We start from the raw sequence: 18,009 nt of genomic DNA on the forward strand, positions 1-18,009 counted from the left end.
CTCCCCCCATTAACCCCCATCTCTGCCTGCTCTGGGTTCTCAGCTGGGTGGGCGTGACCCAGCCACCCTCCTCTCCCTGGGGAACCGTGGTGCACACTCCCTACACCTCCTCCCCTGGCGCCCTTTCTCCTGCTGTCAGAACTCCCTGCCCTGGGCCACTGGAGGAGGGGCACAGGGAGGATCTGCTCTGCCCCCTCCCCTGCAAGCTCCCTTCCTGGCACATTCCAGTAGCTCCCTGATTACTTCTCGTCTGCCCCCGTGACTAGATCATTTATGCGCCAAGCTTGTGCCTTCTGATTCCCTGAGACACCCACAACGCGCTGCATAGCACTGGCACGTGGCAGGTGCTCTGTAACTGTTTGCTGAAGCAGAGAAGAGGGGACCCCCTGGTTTGCAGGCATCACGTTCCTAGAGGCAGCAGCTTCTTTCATCTGCATGGAGGTCCTGCCTTGTCTCCCTTCCCCAGTCTGTGATAAGTGGAAAATCCCATCTGCCGTATTATTAACCGTGGGCACCGTCTGGCTTCCTCCACTAAAATGTCAACTCCACGAGGGCAGGAATTTTTGTCCACTTCTCTACCGCTGTGTCCCCAGCACTCGGACTAGAGCTTGGTACCAAGTCGGGGCTTGAGAGATGTTTGGTCTCATGGCGGTGTGCACGCAGGGATGCAGACAGTGGTAGACCGATGCTCTCTTCCTCTTCCCGCCTCCCCCCCCCCCCCCCCCCCCCCCCCCCCCCCGCCTCCCTGTCCCTCCTCCACTGGTGCTAAGCTTTTCAGCTCCTTAGGCCAGAATGAAGTGCTGTTTATGTCTGAGATCATGGAATTCTAAAAATAGACCTAACAAATCCCAAACCAATAATGAATTTCTTTGATGCATTTAACAAAATCAGCAGGATTCTTCTCTTAAAAGGCTGAATGAGCTTGGCTATGATTGCTGTCACCACCCAGGAAGGCACAGAAGTGACGCCGGGCGCCCCTGGGCACAGGTGGGGACGTGGCGAGACCCGCCTCCCGCCCGGGCAACCCCCCCCCATTCGGGGAGACGCGGCACCCGCCCAGGAGCAGCGGTGACCCCAGGAGGGCGGCATCAGATGCCTCAAGGCCAAGGGTTCTTCTGGCTCTCCCTGCTCAGCCCTGAAGACTTTGCTCCAGGGCTGAGCGACAGGTCCTCAGGCAGGGAACAGTCGCCAACAACCCAGCCTCAGGCAAGAAGAGCATTAGAAGAGCCCTGAGCTCACCTGTTCATCCAGGTGTGCCGCCAGGTGCCCTGGTGGCGTGTGTGGGAGGGTGTCAGGTGAACGTGGAAGAACACAAATGCCATTTGGATGGCCACACCTCATTGTAATGTGCACAAGGAAAAGACAACTGGTATCAGGTCCTTCATGTCACGCGTGTGTGAAAAATGAACCAACCCAAAAAGCAGACAGATTTTTCACTGATGTAACATTCGTGAAATGACAAGACTAAAGCAGTGGAGAGCTGATCAATGGTTGTCAGGGTCTGGGGTTGGGGGGAAGGTCCGAGTACTAGGAATTAAGATGAGGGCGTGTCTTTGGGGGGTGGAGCCATCTGCATTCCCGGTTGCGGTTCATGAATCTATATGTGCCATCAAATTCCATAGAATTAAGCATCAAAGGAAGGGTGAAGAGTGAGTCTCTGTAGTTCGGTTACTGATAACTGTGCCTGTGTCAGCTTCCCGGTTTCAACAATGTACTCTGGTCACCCACGACGCTGTCCTTGGCGAGGTGGGTGAAGGTACACAGCGACCATCTGTGCTATTTTTGTAACTTCTCGGGAGTCTCAAAATTATTTCAAAATAGAGAGTTTTAGAAAGTGAACGGATTTAAAGAAAATACGAAATAATCATGGAGAAAATCTCAAAGGCGGTACATGAAAAGCTGGCGTTGTGGGAACATCAGATCAGGGGCCTTGAGGGTTAGAGCGGCCGAGGTCTCAGGAGCCCACATGGAGGTCGAGCATCCGAGGCGCCTGGAAACAGGCCCCTGGCGGGAGCTCTTGATTTGCTGGGACCGGGGGCGGGCCGCACAGAATGGAAGGAGGGCAGGCTGTGTGCTCCCAGCAGGCCCTGTGGGACTCAGGCCAAACCAGAGAGAAAGGTCGGGGCTCACGCAGGGGTGCTGAACTGCACGTTTTAGGTGCTACAGTGAACTCCATCTCCTGGGCACCACTGCCGGCCGGCCAGGACCCCAGCTCCTGGAGGGCCTCCTTCCAGGGAGCGTTTCTTTGTTCAGGGTCCCCTTCACTGATGGGGACTGTGGCAGGCGGCTCTCCCCGGCAGCTGGCACAGGACGGCTTGTAGAAAGGGGGCTGGCTCTGATGTGAGTGACGAGGGGAGGGTCCTGGAAGCAGGTGGATCGGAGCTGACGTCAAACCATCTTTGTAAATTGAACATCCCCGGAGGTGGTGGGAGATGCCCATGAGAGGAGGAGCGAGGCAAACCCCCAGGATCTTGGGGAGCAGGGGGCTGGTGGAGGAAGCCCCTAAGGGGCAGAGAAGAGGGATGTGCCACTTCGTGCCTTCTTGTCAACAAGCGTTTCATAATACACGTCTGCACACGTGCGACAATTTGGTTTGAGACTTGCTTCCATTGTGACCCGGGAGCGAAGTTGTAGGGCTAAGCCTCTCCCACCTGGCATTTCTACCCCAAAGATTCTAAGAGTCCTGCGTGATCACACCTAATTTTTTGCCCCTCTCTTATCAATTCCTTGCTTTGTTTCTCCTCTGGGTATCCGAGGACACGTCTTCAAGACAGCAGGATGACGATTCCCAAAAGTCAGGCAGCTTCCAGATGCCTCTTCTCACTAATTTCAGGGGGAAACGGTCTGAACAACTAGGAGATGAGGCGTAGGGACCCGTTAAACCGGAAGAACGTCCCACAGGTGAGCGCTCCCTCTGGAAAGTTCACCAAGCTTCCCTGCTGTTTCCCACCTCCAGGAAGGAAGCAGGTGCCCCTTCCAGAGCCTCCATGGACACCCTCTCCGGGCCTGGCTGTAGCTGGCGGCGGCTGGGTCTCTGATGCTGAGCCCGGCCGCTGGGGCTAAGTGCCTCCGATGGTCCCCAAGCTGCTACCAGAAGGAACTGCTTCCAAGTGATGCAGAAAGCAAACAGGAAGCCCACTGTTGGGTCCGGCCGGCTTACTGGGGTGTCAAGATTGATTTCAGGATTCAGGGCACCATCAGCTCCTGGCTGGGTGGCGACACCGGTGGGGCGGAACCACGCCCGCTTGAATTAACCAGTCTGCTTGAGTGTCCCCATCCCGGTTTGTCCCGCCCCTCTTCTCCTCACCCTAACCCGCCACCTGAGCATCGAGAGCGGAGGGCAGCTGCATTCGGACCACAGCGGGGACAGACGGCACCGTCATCCGGCAAGTAAACTCCAACTGGAATCAACAGCAGAGACTTGCAGATGTGGCTGTGGGTATTTATAAAGACGAAGGAAAACACATTCAAAGATGCACCTGCCAGCATTCCCAAGGTCCTCCACTCTGTATGCTTCATCTGTTCTTGTTTCCGTTTTGCGGTACGCGGGCCTCTCACTGTTGTGGCCTCTCCCGTTGCGGAGCACAGGCTCCAGACGCGCAGGCTCAGTGGCCATGGCTCACGGGCCCAGCCGCTCCGCGGCAGGTAGGGATCTTCCCGGACTGGGGCGTGAACCCGTGTCCCCTGCATCGGCAGGCGGACTCTCAACCACTGCGCCACCAGGGAAGCCCTGTATGTTTCATCTGACTTCCAGGCTTCATAAAGGGGAGCAGATGAGTAGGGCACTGTGCCCTGTAATTAGTGTCCAAACCAGGACCATTCTGAGGGTCCGGGGATGCTGTGAACACTCAGGCTAGCACAGCCAAGCCAGGGGCGTCCTAGGCAGTGCGGGAGTGATTTGGGAGTAAGTTGTTCTGTGCGGTGTCTTTAGGGGTAAACAAGATTTGTGGTGCTATTTATCGCTTAGTGAGTACCTACTGTGTGCCAGGGCCTGCCAGGGGCTCTCTATGCATGAGTGCTGATGGCCAGAGAGACTCCCTGGGGTAAGTTGGTGTGAGCCCGTTGCATGGCTGAGGAAGACCAGGCCAGATGGACTAAAGACCAAGGTCACACACCCAGTAAGTGGCAGGACACACCCAATCCTCTCTGACTCCAGGCTCTGGGCTGTGTCTAGATCCCAGACTTCCCCCATTCTCTCATTCACTCAGAGGGCGTGGAGGAAAGTCACATAAGCTCACTGGGCCTCAGTTTCTTCATCTATAAAATGGGAGAGAAGCTTGCCTTCCAGAACTATGGCAAATTGTAAGTCCAGACTCTGGCGGGCATGGTAGGGGCTCCATAAGCAGAAACTAAGATCTTCTGTCCTCTGCGGGCAAAGGACAGCGCCAGAGGGATGGCTAACTAGTGACCCAATCACCCTTGCCTCTCAGACGGCCAAACTTCTGCTTTCAGCAAAGGTGATGGTGCATTTCAGCCCATGCAGGTATATTAGAATTTCCCCACTTTTTATCATCAGCGGGAGACATGGAGGGTCTCTCCATACTCTTTCACGGTGATGCCCAGTTAAGAAACAGCCTCCACTGCCAGGTTAACACCCACACCCGCGCCCAGCTCTTGCCTGCAACTATAATATACACAGAAAAACCCCATCAATTCATCTGAACCGGCTCTGAATTCCAGGACCCTGACAAATAATTGCTCTGAATTCTAGAATCTTTACAGGACAATGCCATCTTGATACTAAAATGTAACAAAGTAATAACCAAGGGGAGACTTGGGTGGAGATGACTTTTTAGTTAATGTTTCGCATCCTTTAACGTGTGTGGAGTCAGCACTATTAAAACGCAAGTGTCTTAAACGTTCGCTTTGGTTCACGCGATTAATGCCTGTATCAAACTGTCCAACTAAAGCACAGTGAATTCTGCTGCTGGTGGGTCTGGATCATTTGACTCTTTTGTTTCTGTATAGACAAGCATTAGTCACAGAGGCGCCCTGTGCACAGATAAACACCCGTCACTGATAAGACTTCAAAACCTGGGGCTTCCCGTTGACTGTAGCTTTTGTCCTCCCAACTGCGGTTGGGAAGGGGAGCGTTAGGGAGATAAAGCTGGAGCCAGAGGTAGTCCTGGGTGGATGAACCCCCAAATACCTGCCCCAGTTTCTTTGTCCCTAACAACCTCGTCCTCCAGCTCAGACTCATGGGCACAGGGTAACCAAGTCTACCCTAGGGAGGCAGAGACCCCATCCCCACAATTCCCGGAGGACAGAGAATTCTTAAGAGATTTAAAGGCAAAGCATTAAGTATAAACTTCTTTATCTGTGCACGTCTCAGATTCTCAACTTAGCTAATATTCTGTCTGTCCACTTTAGTATCAAAATTGCATTGCCCTGTAAAGATTCAAGAATTCAGATGTGGCAGAGCCATGCCACCAGGCCCCCACCCAGGGAGACTGCACTTCCCAGCCTCCCCTGCAGTGAAGCGGGGCTGGGTCACTAGCTCTGGCCAGCGGCCTGTAAGCAGAGGTGACACCTGTGCCTTCTGTCGCTGAGACACGGAAGAGGTCTCCCTGCCGTGGTGACCAGGAAGCCGTACGCTCTGGATGGCACAGCCTCAAGATGCAGGGAGCCTGGATCCCTGAGTCACCATGTGGAGTGGAGCTTCCTATATCTGCAGTGGCAAGAAATGAACCTTTGTGCGTTGAGTGTGAGACTTTGGTGTTTGTTACTGCAGCACACCCTGGCCTAACCTAACACATGCACCAGAGACCAAGTTCATCTGTTCGATGGGACCAAACATATTCATTTACTCACAAGCACGCTCCCTTGCCAGACGGTCACTGAGCATCTTAACACAAGCCAGGGAGCAGAGGGCACCTGAGGCCTTGTTTAGGGACCCACAGAAATGGTTTCATTTTAATTTCCTTTAAAATCAGAGGAAAACTGAATATAACAATAACGAACCCAACCTGGATTATATTCGTCTTTGCACCTAAGCAGATGTAAAATATAATTTTAATGTTTTTATGGAAGAAGGGACCCATGAAAGCAAAAGGAGCCCAGGGACCAGGAGAGTCACCGTGCAACTCAGATGCTGGACCCTTGCCTCCAGATGAGCCCTGTCTCCTTTCGAATGAGACTCAGGGATGAATGGAGCCTGTTCAGGCTCGTCCTGGCATCGCCCGCAGGTGGATGCCTTGGTCCAGGAGGATGGCAACAAGTGCTGGGAGTGAGGCCATAAATACCTAGGAAGGAGCCCTGGAGAATTAGCCACAAAGCATGCGAGACGCACATGCGAAGCACTCAGCACTGACACACTGGCGGGAAGCAGCAGCTCACCATGGGTGAAGGTCCCCTGGCAACGGACCCCAGAACTCGCTGCCTCCTAACCCAACAGGATTTAGGGTTTACGGGCCCCACAGTCACGGGCCATCTCTTCTCTGCACACTCCTTTCTCAGTGACTTGAGATGGTGTTACCCGTGGACCCTCAGGGCCTAGGCTCTGCTCTTAGAAGCTGTGTGTCCTTGGCAGGTGGCTCAGCGTCTCTGTGCCTTGGTTTTTGATCAGCGAAATGAGGAGGCTGATATCAACCTCCCCGGGTGGTATTAAAAGGATTAAATTCCATCACTCTTGTCACTCGTGGCCGCGTGGCGTGCGTTCCTGTCTCTGCTGCTGCTGGGGAAGGGCAGCTGGGCTGCTCGGCCAGCGTTTCCAAGTCTGGCTGCTGCGGGAGCTGATCCACCTTTTGGTACGGCTTTGCTGGCAGGAGACCTGACCCCACCTCGCAGGGGGGGTCAGGATTCCGAGGTCAGAAGGTGCTGCCGTGCAGTGGTGGAGGGTTTGGATTCTGACGCCAAACTCCTGGGGATTTTGAGTCCAGATTCTGCTCCTGACTAGCTCCGAGGCTTTGCGGAAGTCATTTCTCCTGCCTCGGTTCCCCTGGTTGTCATGGAGACTGAGAGGGACAATACGTCCGTTGTCTCCTAGGTAACCCGCAGATGCACCCTTAGAACAGTGCCCGGCTCAGAGGAGGGTTCAATAAACATTGCTGTTGGCACCGTTGCTGTTGTTATAACTATTTTCTTTTGCTCCTTTGTCTTAAACTCACTCCCTCATAAAGTGCCAAGGAAGCTACGTAGCTAGTACCTGCTCTTAGGCTGTTAGGCTTGCAAACAGCAAACCTGGATTCTGATTCTGGATTCTGAAAAGCTCTGTTCTATTTTCAGTTGACTCCTGACCCCTGTCTTTGCTCAGCCCCCAAGCCAGCCCGGATCGGTCCTTGGGTGTCCTGACCAGGAATAAAGACACCCCCCCCCCCCATCTCCAAACATCCTGGCCAATCATTCATCAGCAAACAGCACTGAGAAACGTCCACAGAACCGGATGTTTGCGTGTAGGTGTTTTGAGGGGTTCACCTAACACGTCTTCCGGGGCAGCCCTTCTCCGTCACTGCGTTCTCTCTAGCTGCGCAAGGTGGTGGGTTGTTCTGCTCGGTAGAATATCTGACTAAAGGAAGTCACCAGCCTGCCAAGTAGGAGGCACAGAGAACGTGAACTTCCAAACGAAGACTACACTGCCCGCTAGGGATGCTCGGAGGATCGGCGGGCGGGGTCGCACTCGGGTTATTCTTGGTCAACAATTCTGGTTACTAAGGTGCTGAATCAGGATTGGCCAAGATTCCCAGGGGGCTTACCCCTTCAGATATAGTTCTCCTTCCTGTAACCAGCCTGGCACTCTCCAAACAACGCTTCTCGAAGTACCCGGAGGGCTGGTTAAAACTCAGATTTCAGTCCCCCACTCCGGGTTTCTGACTCAGTGGGTCTGACAAGCTCCCCAGTGATGCCGATACTGCGGGTCCCAGAACGCCGCTTTGGAAACCACCCAAGAGTGAGAAAAGTCGTTGGTTCTACAAATTCACGGCCAAACTCAGAGTTTTGGAAAAGGCTCAAAACCCTGTTTGGAGGGACAGCTCATTTCTCTTCTTCCCCAGGCGGACGCCTGTGAAAACAAGCAAGGGTCCCCAACTGCTGGGAGGGTCGCCGCCCTCACTCGACACAGAATGGGAATGGGACCGCTCAGGTGCAAGGCTTGAATTCCGATGACGGACCCACCAAATTCTGGGCTCTTGGCCGGGCTCGAAAGCACGTGGCTGACCCAAGGGTAGAATCATCCCGACAATTCTCCTCCCCGAGGTCATCTGAATTCACAGAACGTTCTTCCAGCCTGAGAATGGAAGCCGGCTTTGCTGGCCCCGCTCATCACTTCCGAGGACAGAGCCCTGGGCCTCAATGCCCAGAATAAAGCATCTCCCTGGGGTGGAGCCCCCAGGGGCAGCTCCTCGGCTGCCCTGGCCTCAGGGAGCCCCAGGCACCCACGACCGCATCAGAAAGCTGCCCATCTTCGGAAGAAGGGGCGGATGGAGCGGGCCCAGGGGTGCGCGGCTGGTCCACGAACGGAGAAAGCATCACCAAGCACATGGGGAGGGGAGAGGGGGGAGGGGCGGACATCATTCCCTAAAATACCTGCATGCTCTCCAGCGTGTTCTGGGTGAAAAGCAAAGCGAGACACAATGACAGGAAGATGTTGTGAATAAAAGAAGACACAGATTCTCAGTGCACCTGCACTGCCTTTTCCGTTTTTCCAACCGAAGCACGTTACGCCCATCCCCACGTGCCGGGGCACGCACGGCCGCCAGCGCCGGGTGACATGACCTCGGCGGGGCTGTCACAGAGCGGCAGCTCAAAAGGCGGATAAAAACAACACGGACGATCAGATCGATGGGCTTGGGGTGATGGGAACAAAGAAATTGCACTTCCAGCCAGGAGACTACGTAAATCAAAGTGCGGTGAGTGATTCTGGCGGGGGGGAATGAAGTGATTTTTCAGGGAGATGTATGGCCGTTTGGAGGCCTGTTTCCAGTCTCCTGGGTTATATATTTTCCCTCTTTGCTATTTATTACTCTCAGCTCTCCAGATATTCATTAGCTAATGGGCGCTTTCAAAAAATCAATTTTAATACATATGACCATAACGATGAAACCTTTTCCTGGGGGAGGAATAGATTCTAAAAGGCAATGTAAGAGATGAATATATTCTGTTTTAAGTGGCCGCTGGTCCCCTGGGGACGAGGGACAAGGTCATCTTAAAGAGGACAGGTGCTTCCCACGTGCGGAGGTGGCAGGCCCGGCGGAAAGGCCCTCTTGGCCTTCTTGATGGAACGGAACTAGGGGAGGAGGCCTCGTGGGGCCACCCCAAGCTGTGCAGCCACACCCCGCTGCTGAGTCTGTAGTGAGGAGTCAGTAACGGGGTGACCTCCTCTGTAAGGAGTCTCGGCAGGGAGACTCCTTACGTCCATTTATCATATGCATGAAGAACGCAGACGGCAAAGGCCCCCGGGTGATCCCAGGAGTTCCGCCTGCTCCTGAGGATGCGGGCAGCAGGCCATCAGCCAGGGACAGAAGAGTGGTCCAGACATGCCCCCCACTTCCGGCCAAGCCCCCACCGTCAGGGCCAGTGAGAAAGGCCTCTGGGCAGCTGGGGAGGGTCACTCCCGCTGTGCTCATGGGGACGGTGCCCCTGGCAGCACCTTGATCGTGTTCACTGCTGTGATTCCTGCCAACGCCCCCCTCAGATGCCAAGTGCTTCCTTGGGCTTAGTGCTGTCACTTACAACTCCCCCATTCATCTGTCGCCCATAGGAATGGCCCATCCCCCGACCTTTCTCCTCGAGGAAATCATGCCCCCCAAGTAAGCGGGCTCACCCTCCTTGCTTTCCTTCCAGGAGGAGCCAGCAGAGGAGAGCAGACCACCTCTGAGACCCACAGTTCTGATGCTGGCTGTGTGGCCATAGGAAAATTGCTTACCTTCTCTGTGCCTCACTTCCTCACGTGTAAAATGGGAACCATAATGATGCCTATCATATAGGCTGCTTGAGTAACCAGTACCCAGTGGGCACTCAGTAAAGGTTAGCTATTGCTTCCGTGAGGCATTAACGCAATATCCCCTGACCTCGCCCACCCCCAGGAAGAAAGCCGTCATGGCCGGTTCGCTTACCTCTAGCAGCTGCACTGCGCCTTCGTGTTCTTTCTTAGCTTCAACCTGAGCCTTTTTTGATGATAAAAAAACAGAAGAGTGAACGTTTAAAGGGAGATAAAGAGAATTAAAGATTAATGTCTAAATTATCAGGGAGTGTGGGCCATTGATTTTTATTCGTCTAATAAACCCCTAAATTCTAAGGGTCTAAATCAGTTCTCATTGGTCTCTCCCTTTGGGCAAGAGGAATGGATTCGGGTTTGATGCTCTTTGTAAAGACTGGAAAGCGCCCCCTGATCTGGCAGAGAACAGGGAGGCTGGTGGGATTCAGCTGGTGCATGAGGGTAGGAGCCGGGTTCTATTCTTGAGAAGGGGCCACACACACGGTCGGAGGCTGAACCCAGATGGCAGGATAATTCTTCCCAAAGCCTCAGGGAGCACCATAATTTTCTCAAATGTCCTTAACGGCTTGAGAAATAAAACACAATCATGCGAACTTGACCCCTAGATAAACGAAGGTCTGCTGAAATCCCACCAGGTCCTGAGAAGGAGCTGCCCGGGTGGTCCTGAGCGCCCAGGCTCTCAGCTGTAGCGGAGGGGCTGCCTTCTTCAAATTATCTGACACAAAGCCATCAGCTCCACAGAATAAGAAATTGTACAAGTTTCACCACAGAAATTTCTCAGGATGGCTGCTGCCCAGGCCACATGGTAAGTTCACACAAACCTGAGATGCAACATTATTATTTCCTGTCCTCACGGACCCTGAAGTTCTAATACTGTGATGACAGTAAATATCTGTTGTGTTTGCCTGCCTGGAACTATGCCCTGGGAAGAGGTCCTGACTTTGCTGGGGATCCACTGAATACATGAGCAAGGTTCTAGACTCAGTGATTGGTTAGTGGGTGAGTGTGTGATCCAGTTAGAACAAAGAGACTTTGCCTGGGAATGCTGGGAGGAAGGGAGGCCCCTTGCCTTTGGAACTTGAGGCTGCGTGGAGGAGAGTCTGGAGCAGCTGCAGCCACCTTGCCACCATGAGGGGCAAACCTGGAGCAGCCAGGGGCCTTGACGTGGAAACCAGAAATGAAGCCAAGGCAAGGGAGAGCAGAGGCAGGAGAGCCACGGAGGTCTGATGGGATTTGGGAGGTGCTGGGTTCAACCACGCCTGAAGCCAGCTTGATCTGGGCCCTGGACCCTGGACCCAGCCGCATCTGAAGCTAGATTTTCAGTTGCGTGTACAACTGAAAGTCTCTTTTTGTGTTTTTTGTCACTTGAAACCAAGAGTCCTAATGAGCACAACCGTCAGTTGTTGAAGGCATGACACCTCCCATTTTAAAGTTAGAGACACCAAAATTTAGTGAGAGGGTGCGGGTGTCATAAGACGGAGGAGGAAGGCCTGTCCCCACATCACCACCTTGATGCCTCCCATCAAACTGGTCTCCCAGGTCTCACAAACGTTTAGAGATGTTCTCCTGATGCTACAGGGTAGCTGCCTCTAAAAACTGAGCACTAAGGAAGAATCCATGTATTAAATTGAGATTTACATTTAGAATTCTCATTTCTGGAGGTATATTTTTCTCCAGGTGCCTGGAGAATAATGAGGAGAAGAGTTCACATCATAAATACGCCAGTGAGAGCTATCTTAACAGCTTCTGCTTCTCACTTGAAAACTTCCGTGAGTCGGAAAGAGGGAAGGGCTTGGCTTCCCCAGCACAGACTAAAAGCGAAAAGTAGCCTGAGATTTCCATAGAGTTCATTCATATGCATTTCATTCTCACATATTTCCAATGAGGCTGTTAAGAGCTGGGGAAGTGAATAGAACCCAGCAAATTAACTAGACCATTCTTGAATTCAGCTCCATCTTCAAAGGCTCAAAATTATTCCTTTCAAAGCAAAAACAACAAGAGGGACAATAAATCACGAAACAGGAAAAAAAGACAAACAACCAGAGGACATACAAGGATTATATAAATAACACCATCATTGAGCCACTTGAGTCAAAGATAGTTTTCAAATGGCAGAATGAAAAACAACTAAAAACTCCATCCCAGGCTGTTAAAACACAGCCAAGCTGGCAGTAACAACTTCGTTTCTGGCTTCAAGTGAAAGTCAGGAGTTCGTTTTTGTAGGCTACTTGCAAGCTGGGCCATTTGGGCAATCAGAATAGATGGTTAAAATTAACAGTTAAAATTGGCAGCACTGAATCCTTGCAGAACCTCAGCAACAGCTTAAGCAAGGCTCACTTCGGGGGCCACTGCCAGCGCATGGGGGAAGCTGAGATCTTCACGCAGACACGATTTCCTACAGAACACGGTGAATTTGAGAGGGACCGCGACTCCTAGGGAGGCCCACAGTCCTGCTGTCAGAAGAAGGGGCCTGTCATCCAGGGGATCAAATGTCCAGGGGGTGGGTTGACACCGCAGCGAACACATTTGTTTCAGGGGAGGCACAGCTGTGTAGAGGGGACGTAGCTTTCCCGCTGCCGAAGCTCTGGACGTGTGGCTCAGACAGACTGGACACGTAATACTCAGAATAATAAGGACCCAAGCACCTTGGTGATGGGGTTGGGAGTATGCATGCTGGTTGGTGTGAGCAGGGGGGCGGTCATTTGTGGGTGCTGTTAATCTCAGCTCCACAGAAAAGTGAACACGATTCATGGACTCAAGACTGAGGGCTATACAGACCCTCAACTCAGGTCCCTGAGTTCCACAGAGCTGAGGAAGCCATGAACCAATATTCCAGGCATGTGTCATAGGAGAAAGCAAGAACTGAATGAACTCGGAGGGTCAGCCTGCGATCCCCCCTCCCACCATCCACGTACAACAACTAAATCCAACACATCCAAGGCGAGCACTTGCCATGGAGGCAAAGCGCTCTTATGAGATGTGGGGTGAGTTTGGCTTCTTTTAGCAACCCACGTGTCAGTAATGGCCTTAAACCTGGAGCCTTCATTTCCCACACGGGAGGAATTTGAAAGGACAGTCACATTGATCAAATCTGCAGACGAATTTTAAATGTGGAAAAACTCTTTTGCTCATACATCTGGATTATTATAGCTGCTAATTGTAATAAGACAAAGATGTAACCCGCACGAGAAACTGGAAATCCGAAGCAGCTAAAGCAGCTGGACTCCGGTCGCCGTTTCCCTAGAGACATCGGGGTCGGAGTCAGGCCTCCAGGTCCTGCATGTAAGGGGACCCGCATCCCACAGGTTCCGGGTGACGGCTGACCGCTGCCGCCACTCATGCATTCAACAGACATTCATAGAGGATTGCCTAGAACTTAACCATCAGTTATCCTGGTAATTTCATATGACCATGAACTACATCAGTGGACGGAATCTTACTAGGTCTCCCATTCGTTCATCCATTCATTCATTCAAAGTTGCCAAGCATCACTTGTTGAGTACCTGCTCTGTGGCAGGCAATGTTCTGGGAGTGCAGACAATAGGCAAATAGGTACATCAAAGAGCAAGTGGCACCACTAAACGGGGTGAGGTGGCAGAGAGCAGCAGCGCTGGCGGGTTGAGGCCACTCAGGCAGGGAGGCCAGGTGGAGACTTCAGTGACAGCAATAAGCCAGCTCTGCCGTGATCTGGGGACCAGGCATTCTGGGCGGAGAGTGACACAGGACAGGAGACAGAGGCAGGCGGGGACCTCAAGACGGTGACACGTGCATTCCAGGTACCGGGCCCAGAGCGTGCGGCACTTAGAGCAAATGTTCACGGCGTAGCGTTTAGTATTATCGCCACGGTCCACAGCCTACGTGCACAGCCTCGCGCACGCTCACGGCTGTGCCTTAGCCCCTACGCGTGGCTGACACAGGATGCTCAGGAGCTGCTTTCTGAATGAATGCAAGTGAGGATTCTTGGCTCAGCCCCTGGCACCCCGATCTCCACGAGCAGGCGTCCCGTGGAGAAGTCCTCGTAGATGGGACTCGCTCTGCTTGGACTTTTAATTTTTAAGCTATGCCTCCACCAGCTACCAGAGATAAGGGGTGGCTGATGGTCCTATCTTACCTTGCTTCCCATTAGAATAGCCTCGGGCAGTTTGATCATTCGTTCATTCTTTAACTGAACAAGTGTTTCCACTTGCACTGCCAACCACCGTATTGAGCAGAGGGATGGGCTGAGCCTCCGGGGGGAGAGGCTCCCTGGGGAAGGTTCCGGGCCCCTGACCTTCCAGCTGGCTGAATGCCCAGACCTTCCTTAGGGTGGCCAGGTCCAGAGGTGAGGCTGAAACCACAAAGGGATCTCCAAGGAGCGTAAAATGTCAAAAAATCCACCTACATTTCGTGGGAAAATAGCTTCCTTAGACACATCCGGTACATCAAGAAAAAAATATATTATGGGATCCAGGAAGCAGCGGATCCAACAAAGTACAGAAAGGTGTAAAGGGAATTCCCAAGATGATGGTGAAGGGCATTTCCAGGCCCAGCTCGGATTTGGCCTCCGGAGCCACCAGCCTGCACAGGAAGAAGAGGCGGGGCTCCAGGCAGGATGTCTCAGGGGGAAATGGAATTAAAACACCCCCTAGAGCAGGACATGTCGAAAGGAATTGTACAGCTCTGGGAGAAGGTTTAGGAACAGGGGAGTGATGGGTACACAGAGGACTGAGCAAACACACAGAAGGAGGCAATTCACTCCAGGGAAAAGGAAAAGCGGTACAAAAAGGGAAATGCTGCCCTTTGCAGAGCCTGACAGGTCGTGTGCGGAGCACGCGTTGCGGAGGATGGAACAGAATTCAACTGGGGACATGACGTTTGAGATCGTCCAAGCTGGATGTCTAGTTGGACAAAAGAAGTGGGGTTCAGAGGCAGAATGTGACTTGGAGAACCAAATCTGGCAGCTGGCACACAGGTGGCATTCAAACCCACGGGGACCTAGCGAGTGTAGGTCAAGAAGAGACGTGGCTTGCGGACTGATTCTTGGGGATGTTTAGAGGGCGTCTGTGGGGAAGGAGGAAAGCTGGGAGAGGGTGGGGCCCTGGAAGCCTGGGAGGTGGGGAGGTGGACCCCCTCAAACTGTGCCTCTGGGTCAAAGAGGATGAGGGCAGGGCACTAACCACTGAGCAGGACGTCCCGGGTGACTTAACAAGAGCCACGGCACTGGGGAGATGAAGGTGGGTCCCATGGGAGTGGGTTCAAGAAATATTGGGATTTGCAGCAGCATGGATGCAACTAGAGGTGACCATACTAAGTGAAGCAAGTCAGACAGAGAAAGACAAATACCATGATCTCACTTACACGTGGAATCTAAAATACGACACAAATGAACGTATCTGCACAACAGACTCACAGACCTACAGAACAGACTGGCGGTTGCCAAGGGGGAGGGCGTTGGGGGAGGGATGGAGTGGGAGGTTGGGATTAGCAGAGGCAGGCTCATATATGGCGTGGGTAAACAACAAGGTCCTACCGTATAGCACAGAGAGCTAAATCCAGTATCCTGTGATAAAGCATAATGGGAAAGAATACTAAAAACAAGAAGGTGTATGTGTGTGTAACTGAGTCACTTTTCTGTGCAGCAGGAATTAACCCAACACTGCATTTCAGCTATTCTTAAATTAAAAAAAAGAAATAACGGGAGTTGCAGTCAGAGAGAATAGGCGGCCCCTTGGAGATATCTCACACTGTGGTTTCATGAGAATCAAATTGGAACTCAGAGAGCTCTGGTGACTTTTATGGAGGTAGGGGGACAAGGGCTAGGCTGTCCTTCCATAGGACATGAGCACTTGCATAATGGGTGTCAGCCACGCCTTTCAACTTCACCTCATCTAAAGCCGTTGCCCTCATCAATCTCTCACTTCATTCATTCTCTCATTCATGTGTTTCCCTTTTCTTGATCTGAACTTATTGAATTCTTCATGTACTTGTTCATTTACTCTCACTCTGTAAGGCAGAGGTCTTGTCCTACCCTGCACTGCATTCCCAGTTTTCAGAACAATGGCTGAGCAGCCAACACATAGGTGGCAGCCAGCAAACGTTTGCGGAAGGAAGGAAGGAAGGAAGGAAGGAAGGAAGGAAGGAAGGAAGGAGGGAGGGAGGGAGGAGGGAGGGAGGGAGGGAGGGAGAGAGGGAGGAGGGAGGGAGAGAGAGGGAGGGAGGGAGGGAGGGAAGGAAGGAAAGAAGGAAGGAAGGAAGGAAGGAAGGGAGGGAGGGAGGGAGGGAGGGAGGGAGGGAGGGAGGGAGGGAAGGAAGGAGGGATCAGGGCAGCAGGTGCAGCACAAGGGCCATCCGTGCTGTAAATCAAACGGACGCACAAATGCTGGAAAGAACTCATCGGTCTTTGCTCCATTCAAGTCTCAACCTTTCTCTTCTAACACTTAAAAAAAAAAAAAATCAGAGCTCTAAGAAATTACGAAGTTGACACATTCATCCTTCATTAGTTTTTCTTCCTGTGCTCCCCAACTGACGAAGCATCCGTGTGTCCAAAATAGAGACAAGGATGAACACAGGGGAAAAACGAAGCAAAAGAAGCTGGACGGTGCTCAGAGGACACTGGGAGCTGAATGACGGACCTGGCTCTACTGCACTTTCCCCGGCATCAAGTGCTTCGTAAGTAAAACTCCGAGCTCGTGGAAAATGATGCTCTGCTGAGGAAATCCGACCTGTCTCCCTTGCTGGACATACTTGTATTTCTGTCCTGGAAATTCCCAGCCTGGGGGCATGGCTTCTGGGGAGGCAGTGAAGGAGCGCGCATACCAGGCAGGTATCTCCAGGCACTGAAAGGTCCCTCACACACGGCAGGAGAAGATAAGAGTAACATCACTGTCTGCATCTCCCAGCAATATCCTTTCTGGATAGCATCTAATGAAACAGCGCTGCTCAGCGGGCCAGCCAACTCACTATGACAGGTCACAAGGACTGCAACTGTGTCCATCGCACCCGCCCGATGAAATCTATCCTTAGCACGAGGTCTCCATAAATGATAACAGAAACAGCATCAGAAGTTATCTGCCCGATGCCACACGCTCCACTAATAAACTCAGGAGCAGTAAAAACACTCTGACAGATAGGGGTCACCACCCAGGCAGGGTAAGCCATCGTGTCCTTTATTTGAGATCAAAGACCTGGAGGGACTGTCGGGGGATGGGACCCACCGACCGGAGGAAGAGGTGTCTGCTGTGCATCCCGGCTGGCGCCGGGTGGCGTCTGGGACCAGCACCTGTGCCAACGGTCACAGTGTGCCCTGGCTGGAAAGGCCGGCTGCCCTCCCACGGGTGGGGGGCACCGGGCTTTGGGAAAGAAACGCAGTGAGAGATAGACACAGGGACCCAAGACCCATGGCTCTGAAAGAGGAATCCTCAGACACATTTGGAGAGGGCCAAGAGGACCGAGGCCTGTGACTAAGGATGGGGCAGGAATGAACTTTCCTGCTCCCCAAACCATCACAAGTGACGTGGGCATATGCATTCTGAACCGCTCAGTGCCCCAATCCCCTCCCCGCCTCCCTCCCTCTGGTTTCTGTTCTTTCGTCTTCCCTCTTTTCTCTCCTTATTTCTCTCCTTTTCTTTCTTCTTTCTGTGTTCCCTGTCTCTCTCTTTCTCTCCCTGTCTCTATCTTTCTCTCCCTGTCTCTCTCTTTCTCTCCCTGTCTCTCTCTTTCTCTCCATCTCTTTCTCTCCATTTCTCTCTCTCTCCCTGTCTCTCTCTTTCTCTCCTCGTCTCTCTCTCTTTCTCTCCCTGTCTCTTTCTCTCCCCGTCTCTCTCTTTCTCTCCCCATCTCTCTTTCTCTCCCCATCTCTCTCTCTCTCCCTGTCTCTCTCTCTCTCCCTGTCTCTCTCTTTCTCTCCCCGTCTCTCTCTTTCTCTCCCTGTCTCTCTCTTTCTCTCCATCTCTCTTTCTCTCCGTTTCTCTCTCTCTCCCTGTCTCTCTCTCTCTCTCCCCGTCTCTCTCTTTCTCTCCCTGTCTCTCTCTTTCTCTCCCCATCTCTCTTTCTCTCCCTTTCTCTCCCTGTCTCTCTCTTTCTCTCCATCTCTCTTTCTC

General features: G+C 52.6%; 1 protein-coding gene across 2 annotated transcripts in view; it reads right to left on the reverse strand.

Moving 5' to 3' along the window:
• Positions 1-18,009, reverse strand: part of RIMBP2 (RIMS binding protein 2) — a 139,287-nt gene that overhangs the window by 83,160 nt on the left and 38,118 nt on the right. For both annotated transcript variants that reach the window (XM_032603398.1, XM_032603399.1), the window contains exon 3: positions 10,050-10,100. The gene's annotated coding sequence lies outside the window, so the exon portion shown is untranslated. The remainder of the gene's footprint in view (positions 1-10,049; positions 10,101-18,009) is intronic.

This window comes from Phocoena sinus, chromosome 14 (assembly GCF_008692025.1).
Source record: "Phocoena sinus isolate mPhoSin1 chromosome 14, mPhoSin1.pri, whole genome shotgun sequence".
Classification (NCBI taxonomy): Eukaryota; Metazoa; Chordata; class Mammalia; order Artiodactyla; family Phocoenidae; genus Phocoena; species Phocoena sinus.